Source organism: Oreochromis aureus, linkage group 1, assembly GCF_013358895.1.
Source record: "Oreochromis aureus strain Israel breed Guangdong linkage group 1, ZZ_aureus, whole genome shotgun sequence".
Classification (NCBI taxonomy): Eukaryota; Metazoa; Chordata; class Actinopteri; order Cichliformes; family Cichlidae; genus Oreochromis; species Oreochromis aureus.
The window spans coordinates 39,404,519-39,420,910 of NC_052942.1; positions in this window are offsets into that span (position 1 = coordinate 39,404,519).

Sequence of the window (16,392 nt, forward strand, 5' to 3'; positions counted from 1 at the left end):
TTGTTTACTTTCATTGTGACAGAACAGTTCTTAATAGTCCCACAATGTTGGTGGTCGATTGAAAGAAGTTAATGTTGGTGCATTTTTGCTGATCCTGACAAACCTTCAGTCACATTTGTCACTGGCAGCAAACATGTGCACAGTGGTTTTGCCACCAGTTTGTCAGCAGTGCTGAAACAAATCTGTACCTGCCTGGTTCTTCTTCAGGTTCTCCGGCTTTCAGCTGTTCAGGGTGGAAGCTGGAGCATTTTACATCAGACGCTAGGGACCCCCTGAAAGATAAAGCAGAGCTAAATCATAAAGTTTTTTTCATTTTAACATTTTTCACAGAAATATTTGCAGAGATCCTGCTGCAAGCTGTAAGCATCCTAAACCTGCAGCAGTGGGATTTACAATCACTGATTAACGGTTAAAATTTAAAAAAAAAATGAGCTACCATTGCTTACTCTGTGACCACACTTAAGGTTTGCAGTAACATTTTTAAAGGTCAGCTACATCTTTATACAACAAACCTAAAAATTCTTCATGAGTGTGGTGAAAACTGTAAAGGTGGGAACATCAAAACCGTTGTCTGACTTCAACCCGAGCCTGCAGTTAACTGTGTGGTGGACATCACAGCTCTCGTCCACAGTCAAGCAGAAGGTTTCCTGCAGCGTCCTCAGTCAGTCTGTTTTGCTGAACAGAGAGCACATACTCAAATGGGCATAGCAGCAAAGACTCACCAAAGTCCACATTTTTTTTGCAAATTTGTGGGAAATCTCAACAATGATCTTAACAGCTCCGTCCCTGCATGAATAAAGTTTAAAGGTTGATAAACAGTCCTTGTTGCTTGTGCACCTTTGCTAGCAAAGGTTCAGACGTCCAGCCCTGCTCTGCATCAGTCAAGTATTTGCATGTTTTTGTAACGTAAATTCAAGTTGTAATCTATAACATGCTAATCTCGCCTTTACAAACTAGGTGCACAGTTTAATTCAGTAAATAAATAATTAGAAATCCAAGTCTTGTTATGAAATCTGCAGCCTACCTTAGCTTTCAGAGCTAGCAAACTCACATCTCTCAAAAGCATCAGTTCTAATCCAAATTCTGAATTCTGTTACACACACACACACACACACACACACACACACACACACACACACACACACACACACACACAATCATTGACCCTTCAAAATAAAAGCAATAAAATGGTTTTGTGCTTTTGGTGACTGAAATAGGACAAATTACATTCAATTCAATTTTATTTATACAGCACCAAATAACAACAACAGTCGCCTCAAGGTGCTTTATATTGTAAGGTAGACACTACAATAATACACACAGAGAAAAACCCAACAATCACATGACCCCCTATGAGCAAGCACTTTGGCGACAGTGGGAAGGAAAAACTCCCTTTTAACAGGAAGAAACCTCCGGCAGAACCAGGCTCAGGGAGGGGCGGGGCCATCTGCTGCGACCGGTTGGGGTGAGAGAAGGAAGACAGGATAAAGACATGCTGTGGATTACATGATGAATACTTATTTATGTTAGAATTTTCACGTATTTTACCATCGACCTCATTTGGGACACCAGGTCTGATTTAGACCTTTGTTTTTAAAAGTTGGGAACAACTGAGCCGGATGAAATCATAATGATGTGATATCCAAGGGAGCTTAATAAAACCGCTGTTGCATCACTGACTGTCATCACTGATATAAACACAGTAACTATCATGAGCTGTATATTAAAGATGGATACAGCCAAGTGGCCTTACAGTGGTTAGTCAGTGATGTCCTGAAGCAGGGGATCATTGGTGATGACGTCAACAATCATTTATATACAGTCTGTGGTTTTAGTATGCAGTTTAAGTTTTAAAAAATGTAGAAAAAGAAAAAACTAGATTTCTTATATAGCAGATGGATCTGTGTTTAAAGTGTATATGCAATACTCTGTTTCCTGGCAGCAGATGTGTTTCCATGTTAGAGTACAGCTCGAGGAGTTTTCTGAGCATGTACTTACATGTTAATGTGCAAACTGGTGATAAATAAAGTTTTCTCGAACCCAGCCAGTTGTTCCAGCTGGTTTGTGTTCCACTGCTGAACAATAAACAAAAAGCCTGTGTGGGTTCAACAGCCTGCAGTTTAGCAGGAATTAAGCGATCAGGTCTCACTCATTCATGCAGGAACCTTTTGTCCCGTGATTGTTTGCTTCCTGTTGTGTGCTAGCTGCAGACTTTCAGGAGTCTCGGCTTCGTTGACTCGAGGTCGTCAGCCCAATTTGAACCTGAAAACAGACAAAGAAGAGAAAAGTAAAATATGTGGTGATGGGGAACTGAAGCAGTTATATTTCATTTATAAGTACATCAAAGTGATGGGAGTAATGCTGTGCAGCTCCAGACTTTAAAGGCCCATTTTGATTCAGCTCAGCAATCCATGTAAATTTTTCACTTGCAGGAATCAAGTGAAAATGAAGATTTTAAAAAGTTTTAGGATTCAAAAGAATTTTTCCATCTGCAAAAAAGCAGTTTATTTATTCAATGAAATGAAATCTATCAGAAGTCAAAAGGTGGACAAACCAACATGTCATGTATAAATGGGGACGAAAATTATTTAAGTGGCTCAGCCACAAACGAAGCTGATCTGCTGGGATGTTTTACAATTAGCACCCAAACTGGACAACAGAGGTTTACTGGTCTGATGAGTCTCTGTTTCTGCTGCAACATTCAGATGCTGGTGTCAGAATTAGCCATAAACAAAATGAAAGCATGGCTCCATCCTGCCTTGTATTAGTGGTTTAGGCTGGTGGTGCAATGATGTGGGGGATATTTTCTGGGCACTCTTTAGCTCCTTAGTACCAAATGAACATTGTTTCAACTCCACAACCTACCTGAGTATTGTTGCTGACCATGTCCATCCCTCTGTTGCTTCCAGCAGGATAACCTGTGTGTCACAAAGCTCAAATAATCTCAAACTGGTTTCTTGAACAGGGCTATGAGTTCACTAAATCTCAGTCCGATAGAGCAGCAGTCCCCAACTCAGTTTCCCTGACTCTTTTCCTGTGTTGTAGTTGTGTGTCTTATTTTGAAAGAAATATTTACGCGTTACCATAGCGACCAGAGAGCATTGAGGGGCAGAGAGGAGGATGTCACTCTCAATGTTGTTGGCACATATCAGGAGGACGCTGCTAATAAAGTTACACAATTACACAATGAATTCACTTTTATTATTATATTTACAAAATACCACAGTTATTGTCTCGGTCGTATCATTTTATTTTCTTGTATTTATCCGCGACACCTTAAAGGCCGGTCCGTGAAAATATTATCTGACATAAAACGGCCCGTGGCACAAGAAAGGTTGGAGACGGCTGCAATAGAGCACCTTTGGGATGTGGTGGAGCGGGAGGTTCACATCACTGTAAAAAGCTCTGTTTGTACGTCACTGCAACCCCCTCTGGCCTCTGCTCCGTGGCTGCTGGGTGACCTCTCGTTTGGGGCTCTCCTCAGCTCTTCCCAGGAGGGTGGCACGGTTGCCCCCCTGGTGGTCCTCCTTGGGTCCTCGTACTCTGGGGTCTCTGGATGTCTGGGGCCTGGATCTCCTCCATACTTGCTTCATGCCCTGGGGGACGGGGCTATGGCTCCCCACACTCCCTAGCAGATCATTACATGGAGAAACCTTTTGAATACAAGCATGCCGATCCACACAGGTGTGCTCACAGGTGTACACACGGGTGTTCACAGACACAAGCTACACCTTTCTTGGCTGCTACCTCAAAGCACATTGTGCGCTGTCGATCTTGCGTGCTGCACAATAACATGTAATATTAAATATCTACTGTTATCTACTGTTAGCTAGTTTATTGTGATGGTGTTGTATTTATTATGTTGCTCTTTCTTGTTTGTTTTCTCTTCTGTTTTGTCTTATCTCCATACAGGTGATCCAGGTGTTTTGTTTGTTTTTCTTTGTTTTCTCTCTTCCCCCCTTTCTCACCATCTCTTCTCCCTCTATTTTTCTTTCTCTCCCTCTCTTTCTTTCATTCTTTCTCCCTGTCCTATCCCCCAGTCATGTCTGTCCCGTCTGTAACAACCGGAAATCAAATCAAATAAATACATAATTATAATAAAAGTCAATCAAATGGGCCAATATGGCAAGGCCATGATGATCCAATTGGTAAAGCAAAGCCGCTTGGCATCTTTCTTGGCCTTCAGACAACAATTCTGATGGCTAAAGATCCAAACGGGACAGGCAAAAAAAAACAAAAAAAAAAGCTCTGTTTCTTATCACAAAAGCATCAAATACTGTCACTCTGTCAGACGTCACCGCCCTCTCCAAATAGGCACAAGAAGTCGTTTGCCATTTGTAGCGTGACACACCACCGTGAGCCTCGGTCATAGCTGCAGATGCATGACAGGCAGAGTTATGGACCCAAAAATGCAGGACTCAGCAACACAGAACTGAACTAAAATTCACAGTTTCAATGCTGGAAAACAAAAAACAAAAGGCATGAAGAACCCAACTTAACAGTCGCAAACATGAGGGCACTCACAGAAGCACCGCTGTCAGACAGAACCGAGACCTACAACGAGGGAGAGCGTGACAGAGGAAACGGGCCACAGGAGGGAACACAGCTGGCACTAATCTGACTGAGGAGACAGGGGAAGCAAAGCTGAACATAATACACATGAAGCAGGAGACTATCAAAATAAAATGATTGTTAGGTTTTTCTCTGTATGTATTATTGTAGGGTCTACCTTACAATATAAAGCACCTTGAGGCGACTGTTGTTGTGATTTGGCGCTGTGTAAATAAAACTGAATTGACATACTGACTTACATTTAAAATAATATGGATTTTTTTCAGATAGCTAAACTCAATGAGCTCCTCAGCAGCCCTGACGTCACGCCAGCTGTAATCTTCAGCAGATAAAACCAACCACTGATAAGAACCTCATTAAAATCTTGTTATTAATTTTCTTGTTATCAGTTGATGTTCAAAATCTGAAATTCAAATTTGAATCCATTTACGTCTTGCCTGGCTGACCTATGATTGGCTGTACCATGTGATGTCACAGTGTAGCCTCAGACCACCTGGTGAAAAGTAAAGTTCACTGTTTTAGAAACAATGTGGGAGGCCCTCGGCCCCCTCGATGTCTCTGTGAGTAAAACTTATCTGAGAAGATAAAACGGCTCCATTGATGGGTCACTTTGTCCTCCACCATCGATCGCACAGTTCAATAAAGTTTGCCGGAGACATTAACAAACAGAGTGACAGCTCACTGTAACATGTGGGCTAGTGTTTCCTCTAATCACTCTCTGATGTTTCCACAGTTTTTATAGGGTCGAATTCAGCTTCAATTGAACTCTGTGCAACATTTTTTTCCTGCACACAACGGTGATAACAGTTTTCTCTGACTGAGAAATATATTAGCTTCAATATCTTTTAGGGAGTGGACATCAAGTACAAACACTATCAAGATATGGAAGAAGTACTGAGGCTGGATTTTTAAGAGAGAAAAGTTCCTCAACCTTTTCTACCTCCTACTTTCCTTTCTCCATCTCATTTGTTCCTTCTTTATCTCCTTTTCTTCTCTGTATCATCCTTTCCTCATTTTTTCATCTGTTCCATCTCCCTTCTTCTTTCCCTCTGTGCGTCTACCTTTCATTTTCTACTTTTTTCTTCTTTCCTTATTAGCTTCCTCTATCTGGTCTTTAAGTCTGATGTCATTAGCCGTTTCCAGGTTCAAACTATGCTTTAGGTCCCAAAGTCAAACAAACACTGCAGCATCACTGAGAGTTACACACTGTCTTAATTCTTTCATCTTTAATAAAATGATCAAACGTACAGCTCTGCTATCACTTCCAACATAAATGAAGACAGAAAACTAAACAGCAGTGACGTTTGTAGGGTTACTGAAGTTGGGCTAGCTGCTATATAATGATGTGGTGGCTAGCTACACTGCTATGGTTGCTATTGCTAACTTTTCTCCACTTGATAAAAATCAACGTGCAATTGCGCGGCAGAAAAAGATGCTGTAAACGGACCAAACTTCAGTCAGGAGAACAACTGAGATAATCCATCCACAATATAAGGTTAGTCATTACTGTCTGTGAAGGTTCTCAGTCATCCAGGTCATCGTAGTCAAAGGAGTTTGCAAAGAAAAGCGTCTGGACTTCTTTGAGTGAAGTCCAGACGCTTTTCTTTGTTAGTCATTACTGTACTGCTGCTGGGTTGTAGTTACAGCATAAGGTTTTCAAAACTGAGCTTTAAAAAGTGCTGCCGATGAACAGTGGTAATAAAAACCGAGAGAGGCCGACAGTGATCACTAACTTTATTTAGGGGCTTGTTCAGATTAAACAGAACAAGATACAAAACATTAAAACATGTTTTAAAAAAAACATAACAGCCTTAATAAACGCAGAGTGGTTTGGACCCCAAAGCACAGTTCATACGTCGTCACTTAACAACCGGATACCTTCGGCACCTCCTTTCATATATACAGTGGCTTGCAAAAGTATTCGGCCCCCTTGAAGTTTTCCACATTTTGTCACATTACAGCCACAAACATGAATCAATTTTATTGGAATTCCAGGTGAAAGACCAATACAAAGTGGTGTACATGTGAGAAGTGGAACAAAAATCATACATGATTCCAAACATTTTTTACAAATAAATAACTGAAAAGTGGGGTGTGCGTAATTATTCAGCCCCCTGAGTCAATACTTTGTAGAACCACCTTTTGCTGCAATTACAGCTGCCCGTCTTTTAGGGTATGTCTCTACCAGCTTTGCACATCTACAGACTGAAATCCTTGCCCATTCTTCTTTGCAAAACAGCTCCACAACTGCCCTGTGACGGCCTCAGAGGTTGTCTAAGAGAATATTGGGAGCAACAACACCATGAAGTCCAAAGAACACACCAGACAGGTCAGGGATAAAGTTATTGAGAAATTTAAAGCAGGCTTAGGCTACAAAAAGATTTCCCAAGCCTTGAACATCCCACGGAGCACTGTTCAAGCCATCATTCAGAAATAGAAGGAGTATGGCACAACTGTAAACCTACCAAGACAAGGCCGTCCACCTAAACTCACAGGCCGAACAAGGACAGCGCTGATCAGAAATGCAGCCAAGAGGCCCATGGTGACTCTGGACGAGCTGCAGAGATCTACAGCTCAGGTGGGGAATCTGTCCATAGGACAACTATTAGTCGTGCACTGCACAAAGTTGGCCTTTATGGAAGAGTGGCAAGAAGAAAGCCATTGTTAACAGAAAACCATAAGAAGTCCGTTTGCAGTTTGCCACAAGCCATGTGGGGACACAGCAAACATGTGGAAGAAGGTGCTCTGGTCAGATGAGACCAAAATGGCACTTTTGGCCAGAATGCAAAACGCCACGTGTGGCGGAAAACTAACACTGCACATCACTCTGAACACACCATCCCCACTGTCACATATGGTGGTGGCAGCATCATGCTCTGGGGTGCTTCTCTTCAGCAGGGACAGGGAAGCTGGTCAGAGTTGATGGGAAGATGGATGGAGCCAAATACAAGGCAATCTTGGAAGAAAACCTCTTGGAGTCTGCAAAAGACTTGATACTGGGGCGGAGGTTCACCTTCCAGCAGGACAACGACCCTAAACATAAAGCCAGGGCAACAATGGAATGGTTTAAAACAAAACATATCCATGTGTTAGAATGGCCCAGTCAAAGTCCAGATCTAAATCCAATCGAGAATCTGTGGCAAGATCTAAAAACTGCTGTTCACAAACGCTAGCTATCTAATCTGACTGAGCTGGAGCTGTTTTGCAAAGAAGAATGGGCAAGGATTTCAGTCTCTAGATGTGCAAAGCTGGTAGAGACATACCCTAAAAGACGGGCAGCTGTAACTGCAGCAAAAGGTGGTTCTACAAAGTATTGACTCAGGGGGCTGAATAATTACGCACACCCCACTTTGCAGTTATTTATTTGTAAAAAATGTTTGGAATCATGTATGATTTTTGTTCCACTTCTCACATGTACACCACTTTGTATTGGTCTTTCACATGGAATTCCAATAAAATTGATTCATGTTTGTGGCTGTAATGTGACAAAATGTGGTAAACTTCAAGGGGGCCGAATACTTTTGCAAGCCACTGTATTTACTTCTTTCTTCCTTTCCTTCTCTACCTTTTGTTTACTTTTTCTACTTCTCCTTTTCCATCTTGACTTCCTCTTTATGAGGCCGTTATCCTCGTGGTAAACAGCACCATACAACAAAAGTAAGATCACATCGACTGGCTGCCGGTCATATGTTTGGCTGATGACTTTCGAAATCTGTATTTTTTTCACTGAGCCACTGCCTCTGCAGCCAGGTTGAAGGTGTATTTGCTGAGGTTTTTTCCATTTTAATGACATATCAGAAGCTCGTAGATTCACAGATTCATGTTTCAACAGTTTGAAAAGTGAGACCACTGGATAAGCTCTTCATCCTCTCGAGGATGTTTGAGAGTCGCGTAGCAGTTTGCCCAACCAGTCTACATGTGTTTTGTGGACTTGGAGGAGGCATTCAGGGTACCCTTGGGGTACTCTGTGGAAGGGGTGTCTGTTAAGGACCATTCAGTCCCTGTACAACCATAGCGAGAACTTGTTTCATATTGTCGGCAATAACTCATTTTGGGTGTTGGACTCCACCAGGGCTGCCCTTTGTTCATAGTTTTTATGGATAGAATATCTAGCCATAGCCTCTGAAGTAGCCTCTGTATCCGGTCTTTGCTTTGTGCTTTGTCAGTCTGCATTCCCACCCTCACCTATAGTCCTGAGCTCTGGGTAGTGACTGAGATAATTAGTTCTTGGATACAAGCGGCAGAAATTAGTCTCCTTCAAAGAGTGACTGGAAATAAGATGAGGAGCTCGATCACAAGAGGGACTCAGAGTGGAACCGCTGCTCCCCCACATGGAAAGGAGCCATTTGAGGTGGTTTGGGCATCTGAGTATGATGGCTCCTAGATGCCGCCTAGGTGACGTGATCCGGGTGATTTCATGCAATGAAGAAAACTACAGCTATTTTATAGCAGCAACTATTTCAGTTTTAAAGCCATGTTTAACATTTGCCCACCATCACCAGTGATGTCTAATTTGAAATAACAGCTGATGATAAAAAGTTTAAACCTGAAAGGTTGAAATAAGAGGATTGTGTGGAAGGAGTGCGACAAGTGTGAACAAATAACTGTATGCTGTGCTGTGTGTTTCAGAAACACACTTTTAAGAGAGCAACGAAGGGGGTGCCTGACACTGCCTTGGCTCAGGAGCACATGGTCAGGGATGTTAGGCATGATAGTCAATGTTCAGGCCCATTCCTCTAAAGAATTTCTCCCCTCTGAGCTGTGTAGGTTCTCCTATATGAAGCCTTTCCAGCAGAAAGCTGTGATTATCCCCTGCTCCATCTTAATCTGCAGTAAAGTGAGGGAAATGAGCATGTGATTGCAGAGGTTGCAGGGAAACCTACAGTGGCGTGTTTGTTTTTGGTGACATTTTCACAGCTCCAGTCTTTGCATATGATCACTCCGGCTTTTGCTTTCTAAGAAAAACCCTACCTTAAACAGGTCACACAAAGGTCAACTGGTTTGGGATCAGTGGAAGCTGATTGGACCTCATGCTTGCTGGTTAATGCGAGCAAAAAGGAGTGGTGTGAGTAATCTACCAGCTTTACATTGACCCACTAAAGCTGAATTAAGTGTCACAAACAGCAGTGAAATGCTGGTCAAACAGAGGTCAACACGTAGCTGTGATCTGGACCAAAGGGTGTGTGATGCCTGATTACATCCATCCCTCTGAGAGTGACGAGCTTTAAAGGGTTCAGGATTTCTGTGGGTCCCTAAATTCAGCAGAGTATGAAGCTCCAGCTCACGTTTAAAGGTGTTTGTCTCAAACAGCAGGAACAGCACAAGAACCAAACTAACATGGAACCAGCAGCACCTCATCGCAAATCATCTTCTCAAAGCAACTTGATAAACTAATTCTACCAAGTTCCAAGATCATTAGTTGATCATTCGTTATATATATATCTATCTATATATATAGATATACACAGCGGTCCCTCGCTATAACGTGGTTCACCTTTTTCATGTTTTGCGGATTTATTTTTTGTGGAATTTTGCATGGTTTTTTTTGTTTGTTTGTTTTTTACAGTGCATTGTGTTCTGCGTCCTGATTGGCTGTAGACCATTGTCAATCAGTCTTGTGCCATGTCTCCTGTCCAGTACAGAATACGTTCAGCTTGTCAAATTTACATAAATCTTCAGTCCCTAGCACTACAGCTGTAGTGCTGCACCGTCAGAGGCAGTCGCGGGTGCCTTTGGTTTCATTCTATAATACTGGACTTATTTTTCTACAAAGGTTTGAACTTTGAGAGTGTTTAAACAAGAGAGAAAAGTGTGAAAATGTGCGAGCCTGTCTGAGAAAAGTGTATAAAGTGTGTATTGACTCTTACAGCTTTAAAACATCTATAATAATTGTACTTTGTGGATTTCACCTATCGCGGGTTATTTTTAGAACGTAACTCCCGCGATAAACGAGGGACCGCTGTATATAAAAACTCCCCGCTCGCCCCTGCGGGCAGTCAGGTCTTCTACCAGAGGCCTGGGAGCTTGAGGGTCCTGCGCAGTATCTGAGCTGTTCCTAGGACTGCGCTCTTCTGGACAGAGATCTTGGATGTTGTTCCCGGGATCTGCTGGAGCCACTCACCTAGTTTGGGAGTCCCTACAACTGGGACCACTATTACCTTCACCCTCCACATCTTAAGCTCTTCTCTAAGCCCTTGGTACTTCTCCTATTTTTACCTTGAGACTTACAGGCCATACTCAGCACAGATGTTTCTGTATACTACATATGTACATATATATCTATATATATATGTACATATGTATTGATTCACTTTTTTAAATACAATTGCACCCAACTCACTCAGTAAACAGGCGCTAGAGTTGCAGTCATTATTGCAGATGGGGTGAAAAAGGAAGTGATGCAGGCAGAAATCCTGAATGTTAGAAGGAAAAACAGCTCATTTTTTTCCATCACTGTGGTTTAAATTTAATGACTTTATATCCAAGGTCTATATGAGCTTCGGGTGGTCCTCTGACTCTGAGGTCATGCTGACCTGCTGTTCTGAGATCAGATTTGGCTGTAGCTGTCCCAGCTGAGCAGTAACTCCACCTCCCTTTATTACAACCGCACATCACTTTTTATTACTAAGAGCAAGGACAGCAGCAGGTCGGGAGGCTCCGAAGGTCCACAAAGAAACTTTAAAATGCTCAAAATGTCTGCAGTTTCATCAAAGTCCCGGCCTTTATTTCTCGTAAAACAAAAGCTGCAGTCGCTTCCAAGAAATATTAAGAATAAGTTTAAACTTTTAAGCAACACTGAGAGCAGGTAACAGCACCCAGAAGGAAAATGTGGAGAAGGCTTTCTGTGTATTCAGCTGTCACGAGCTTAAGTCAGATTGTTATTCTTATCGTTATATTTTATTTGTTTTTAAATGGTTTTAGTCTTTTGTAAGTCAGAGCCAGTTCTGTGTAAATACAAAAAGCTTTAATACACTTCATACGTGTGATTGTTCTCATTCAAACATTATTAAAGCCATCATCACCCCCCATTAATCCAGAGGAAGCTGCAGATCATTTATTTTCTACAATCCTGTCAGTTAAACATGCTCATTTCTGCTATTTTCTGTGTCAATACATAATTAATTATCTTTTTTGTGTAAGGGCAAACACAAAAAACAGGCAAAGCATGACAGATTGTATGATATCATCACACATACAAGCACATGTCCTCTTTTGCATTTGCTCGAGTATTAAAGGTGATGAACCTGTATGCGACCAGGCTGCTGTTGTGTGTTTTCTGTCAGTTCAGCTGCTTAAATGTGAAACTGACATCTATTCATACTTTATGGTCTTTGATCACTACTTGAAGTTTAATATATGAGGCCTTCACAGCCCCGACGTTCATCTCTTATTTGGGCCAAACGTCCTGTGCTCTGATAGCACACATCTGTCTTTTGTTTCTGGGATTAGAATAAAGGTTTGTTTTTGTGATGTGAAGTTAAACACAGTGCCAAACAGGCTCCTTTCTCTCTGATGCTTTCTAAATCTACTGCTCTGTCTTCATCTCCTCATTTTCTCCTTTCTCCTTTTGATTGGGCTTTTTTAAAACTGGCTTCCTCTCGCCGTCCAAACTTCTCCAGAAAGGCCTCCTGACCCTCCCAGCGTCGTGAAGAGGTCCAGCTCTCAGCTCTCAGCTCCAGCTTGCTTGCTTTGGATGTTATTTACTCACAGAGGGTTTGATGATGAACAGCGAGCAGCTCTATCTGCTCTGCTGGGAGGAAGCCGAGTGGGTTTTCATATGAGACAAAGACGAATGAAACCAGGATCCAGACGTCACCGAGAGCAGGCGCATTGTTCACGTCTCGCTTGCTCACGGCCCCAAATCAATATTCAGTTCCTTTCACCGGCTGGGCGGGAGTGTGTCGGCATTTGTTAACCGCCTGTTTCACTTTCTCGCAGAATCCTTGGAGATTTTATTGTGAATGTCTTTGGTTTATTCTGCACGTTTAGGTTCTGTGCCGGGCGTATTTATGATCTGGTTTGTGATAGTTCTGGTCCCGAGCCGGTCTGCACTCTGTATCTACAGCCAGCAGGACAAAGTCCAAGTGCCTTAATCTGATTTGCAGGGAATTTGATGTGATAAGCAGCAGCGAGGGGAGGTGTGAGAATACAGCACAACAGCCAGCATTCTTATCGGACACACTTCTTTTTTATCCGTTTCTTTTCCACCTCCTTCTTTCCTTTCTTGCTTTCTTGTGTCCTTCACATTCCTACGTCTCTTTTTATTTCCCACTTTAATCCTTTTCCTCACTTATCAGTTCTTTTCACTCCTTTCTTTACTTTCCTAACATACTGTTTGCTTGTCGAGCACTTCCTCTCATATCCTACACCATTGATTCCTTTTTTACCTCCTTCTTTTCGGTCATGTCCTTTCCTTAAAATGCTTTCTTCTTTCCTTCTATGTCTCCTGCCAACTTCCCTGCTTTTCCTTTCCTTTCCTTTCCTTTCCTTTCCTTTCCTTTCCTTTCCTACTTTCTTTCCTTTCCTTTCCTACTTCCTTCCCACTTTGCACCTCTTTGTATTTTTCACTCCTCTCTTCCTTATTTCCTTTCCTTTCCTTTCCTACTTTCTTTCCTTTCCTACTTTCTTTCCTTTCCTTTCCTTTCCTACTTTTTTTCCACTTTGTACCTCTTTGTATTTTTCACTCCTCTCTTCCTTATTTCCTTTCCTTTCCTACTTTCTTTCCTTTCCTTTCCTTTCCTACTTTCTTTCCTTTCCTTTCCTACTTCCTTCCCACTTTGCACCTCTTTGTATTTTTCACTCATCTCTTCCTTATTTCCTTTCCTTTCCTTTCCTACTTTCTTTCCTTTCCTTTCCTTTCCTTTCCTTTCCTTTCCTTTCCTTTCCTTTCCTTTCCTTTCCTTTCCTACTTCCTTCCCACTTTGTACCTCTGTATTTTTCACTCCTCTCTTCCTTATTTCCTCTCCTCCCCCGTGCTCTCTTTCTCTCACCTTTGCTTCTGCAGTTTGTCTCCCGTGTCTCTTCTCCATCTCCCGCTTTGCTTCACTCATTACCTTCTTTTATGTAACTTTTTATCCTCTTCTCCATGCTCTTCTTCCTTTCCTCTTCATCGTCTTCTTTGGATCCACACATACGTGCACAGTGAGTTGCAGCGTGTTGCCTCATGCAGCAGACGTGCACAGGGAGATCAGAAGCAGCCCTTAATGCTTTAGTCATGAGTTTCTGTGCAGCAGCCTGAGCGCTCGTCTCTTTAATATTTCAGGCGTTATCGCACCATGATGACATTTGGAGCTGAGGAGGTGTAACACTGCTCAGACAAGACCGGAGGACACGAACGACAGCAGCAGCAGCACAAGAAGAAGTCACATCCTTTGCTTCAGCAGAGGATGTCAGCTCTTCTTCATTTCAGGTCACCTCAGGTTGAGGAGAGAGGAAACACGATACCTTTTACACTGATTTCACTTTGATAAAGCTCCTCACACAGGCAGTGCAGCAGGAAACAGAAATTCAATATTATATACACATGACCTGGTTTTTAGAACCACAGAGTGCAAATATACCTGAAACTAGCTGTAATTTGCTAAATTCGCCTACATGCACATGTACATATAAAGATTGAGGTAACACATTTCTGAGTTTAAGCTGCAGGCTAAGATATGCTTCACTCTTTTGATGGCTTTAAAAAGCACAGAAGTCGTCTTCTAAGATCGATACTTATTGATGATGTGCTGTCACTGATCATCAAACATGTCTGTCTGAATAAAGTGTTTGAGTGCAGATAACTGGTAACATTCATAGTTACTTACATGAGTTTTTATTTTGCCCACAGTTCACTGTGGAGGCTGTGTCATGGTTCTTGTTGGAGATCTTGTCAAAATTGGTGAAATTATGAATGCAGAAAACTCAGATTTGATCCACTGTGCAAGAGCATCTGGAAAGCATCTGATTTGGAGCAGCTTCATTTTTTAGCATGACAATGATCCCAAACACGCTGCCAGTACAGTAAAAGTACACCTGGATGGAAACACACATCAGTCATGGATTGACTTCCCCAGAGGCCGGACGTCAACATGGCTGAAGCAGTGTGGGATCATCCTGACAGAGAACAAAAGGCAGAAACAGCCAAAGAGGACGTTTCAGTGTTCTTCAAAAAGCCTGAAGATACTTAAAGAAATGACAGAACAAAGGTGATCATGTCAAATTTTAACTTCTAAGCTTGTGAGAATCTTTTTTTCCTTCCATACCGTATCTTCATGTATGTATGTACACGTTTCAATAAATCACAGCACCTTCTTCTCATTTTCCCAGCCACGGGTTTGCACAGTATTAATGTTGTTCTAGAAGGTTACTACAACCTTGCAGAAAAGTCTCCCTGTGGTTTGCTTATTTTGCCACCACAGACTAATTTTGTCACAACACCAGCCGGTGATGTTGCAACCTATCAAACGATGACCAGATGCATTCTGTATTATGAATCGCACACATTACGTAATGTTTCTGTAGGGAAGGTTCTGATGTAAAGTCTGAAGGTTGCTTTTAGCAAACAAACCTCCATTGCGGGGCGTCGGGCGCACTCGTATCAGGTGTGCCGTACCATCTACAAGCATGTTTGTGTTTGCATATGGTCGCTTCATACCACGGGTCAGAAGTCGAGGTGGTAAGCCTGTACTGCGATCGCTGATCATGATTAAGTATGCATAAACTTATTGACCTAACTGTCCTTTATAGGCATCCCTTTCTAAATCACTTCTAATAGTATAAGGACACAGAACCTCGTGTGAGTGCACCCTAAGATGCTTCTGGCAACTTATGCACAAGATGTCCTTGAAATCTACTAATTTTTTTTTTTTTTTCAAAAAAAGGTGATTTGGGTTCAAACATTCCCCTTTCACATCTTTAACCCTGCATGCTGAAGAAAACACGTTTAACCAGTGAGGTTAAAAGTGAAGGAGTTCTTTACAAGAAATGGGAGTGACAGATCCATCTGATTGTTGCCTAAACCCAGTGCTGCAGGTACAGATACTGAAGGAAACCTTGAGCATAAACTGGGGATACTAGCAGCTGTGACAATCAGCAGTATGTAACTCCACCAAACTTCCTTTGTTTGGAGCAGCAGTGAAATTTAGACAGCACGGAGCAGCAGAACAGCAACCAACGCCAGTGCAGAGAGCACAGACGTCACCAAGACCAGTCAGCTAAAAATCTATAACAGCCAAAATTCTTTCTTGCACATGCACCTCTCAATAACTGAAAGGTGGTTCAGTTAAATTTATCCATGCAGTTTTTGCATGACCCTACTGACAGGCTAAAAGCACACAAAGAAGCCAAAGAAATGAAAGAATGAAAACTCGAGTGCAGCAAACAATCATCCAAATACAAGAATGATTATTTAAAAAAATCTGGTGCTTTACGACAAAGAGACCTTCCTTCATTCTGCTGTAACAACTCATATTGTTCCATTTCACACAGCATCACATCTGGCTGACAGAGTTCAAACTGTTCACGGGTTCGGATCAAGTCTTCAGATGATGGATCATGTAAACGTGTCCCTCAGAAATACAGAAAACTCTACTGAAAGTAGATCCTGCTCCTGCAGCTCTCTGTTCTAGTCACACATGTGCGTGTGTGTGACTTCTTTATCCTGCTTCAAACAACAGTGACTAGCCAAAGTCTCCAGTCACAGGTGAGACTTTCTAAAGCACGAACACAAAGTCACAAGGAGGTGCAGAAGTGTAGTTCCTTCTCTGACCACTTCCTTTACAGCATGCTGAGAAATTATTGGTTTTTTTTGTCCACTGACACCTAAAACATGGTGCCTAC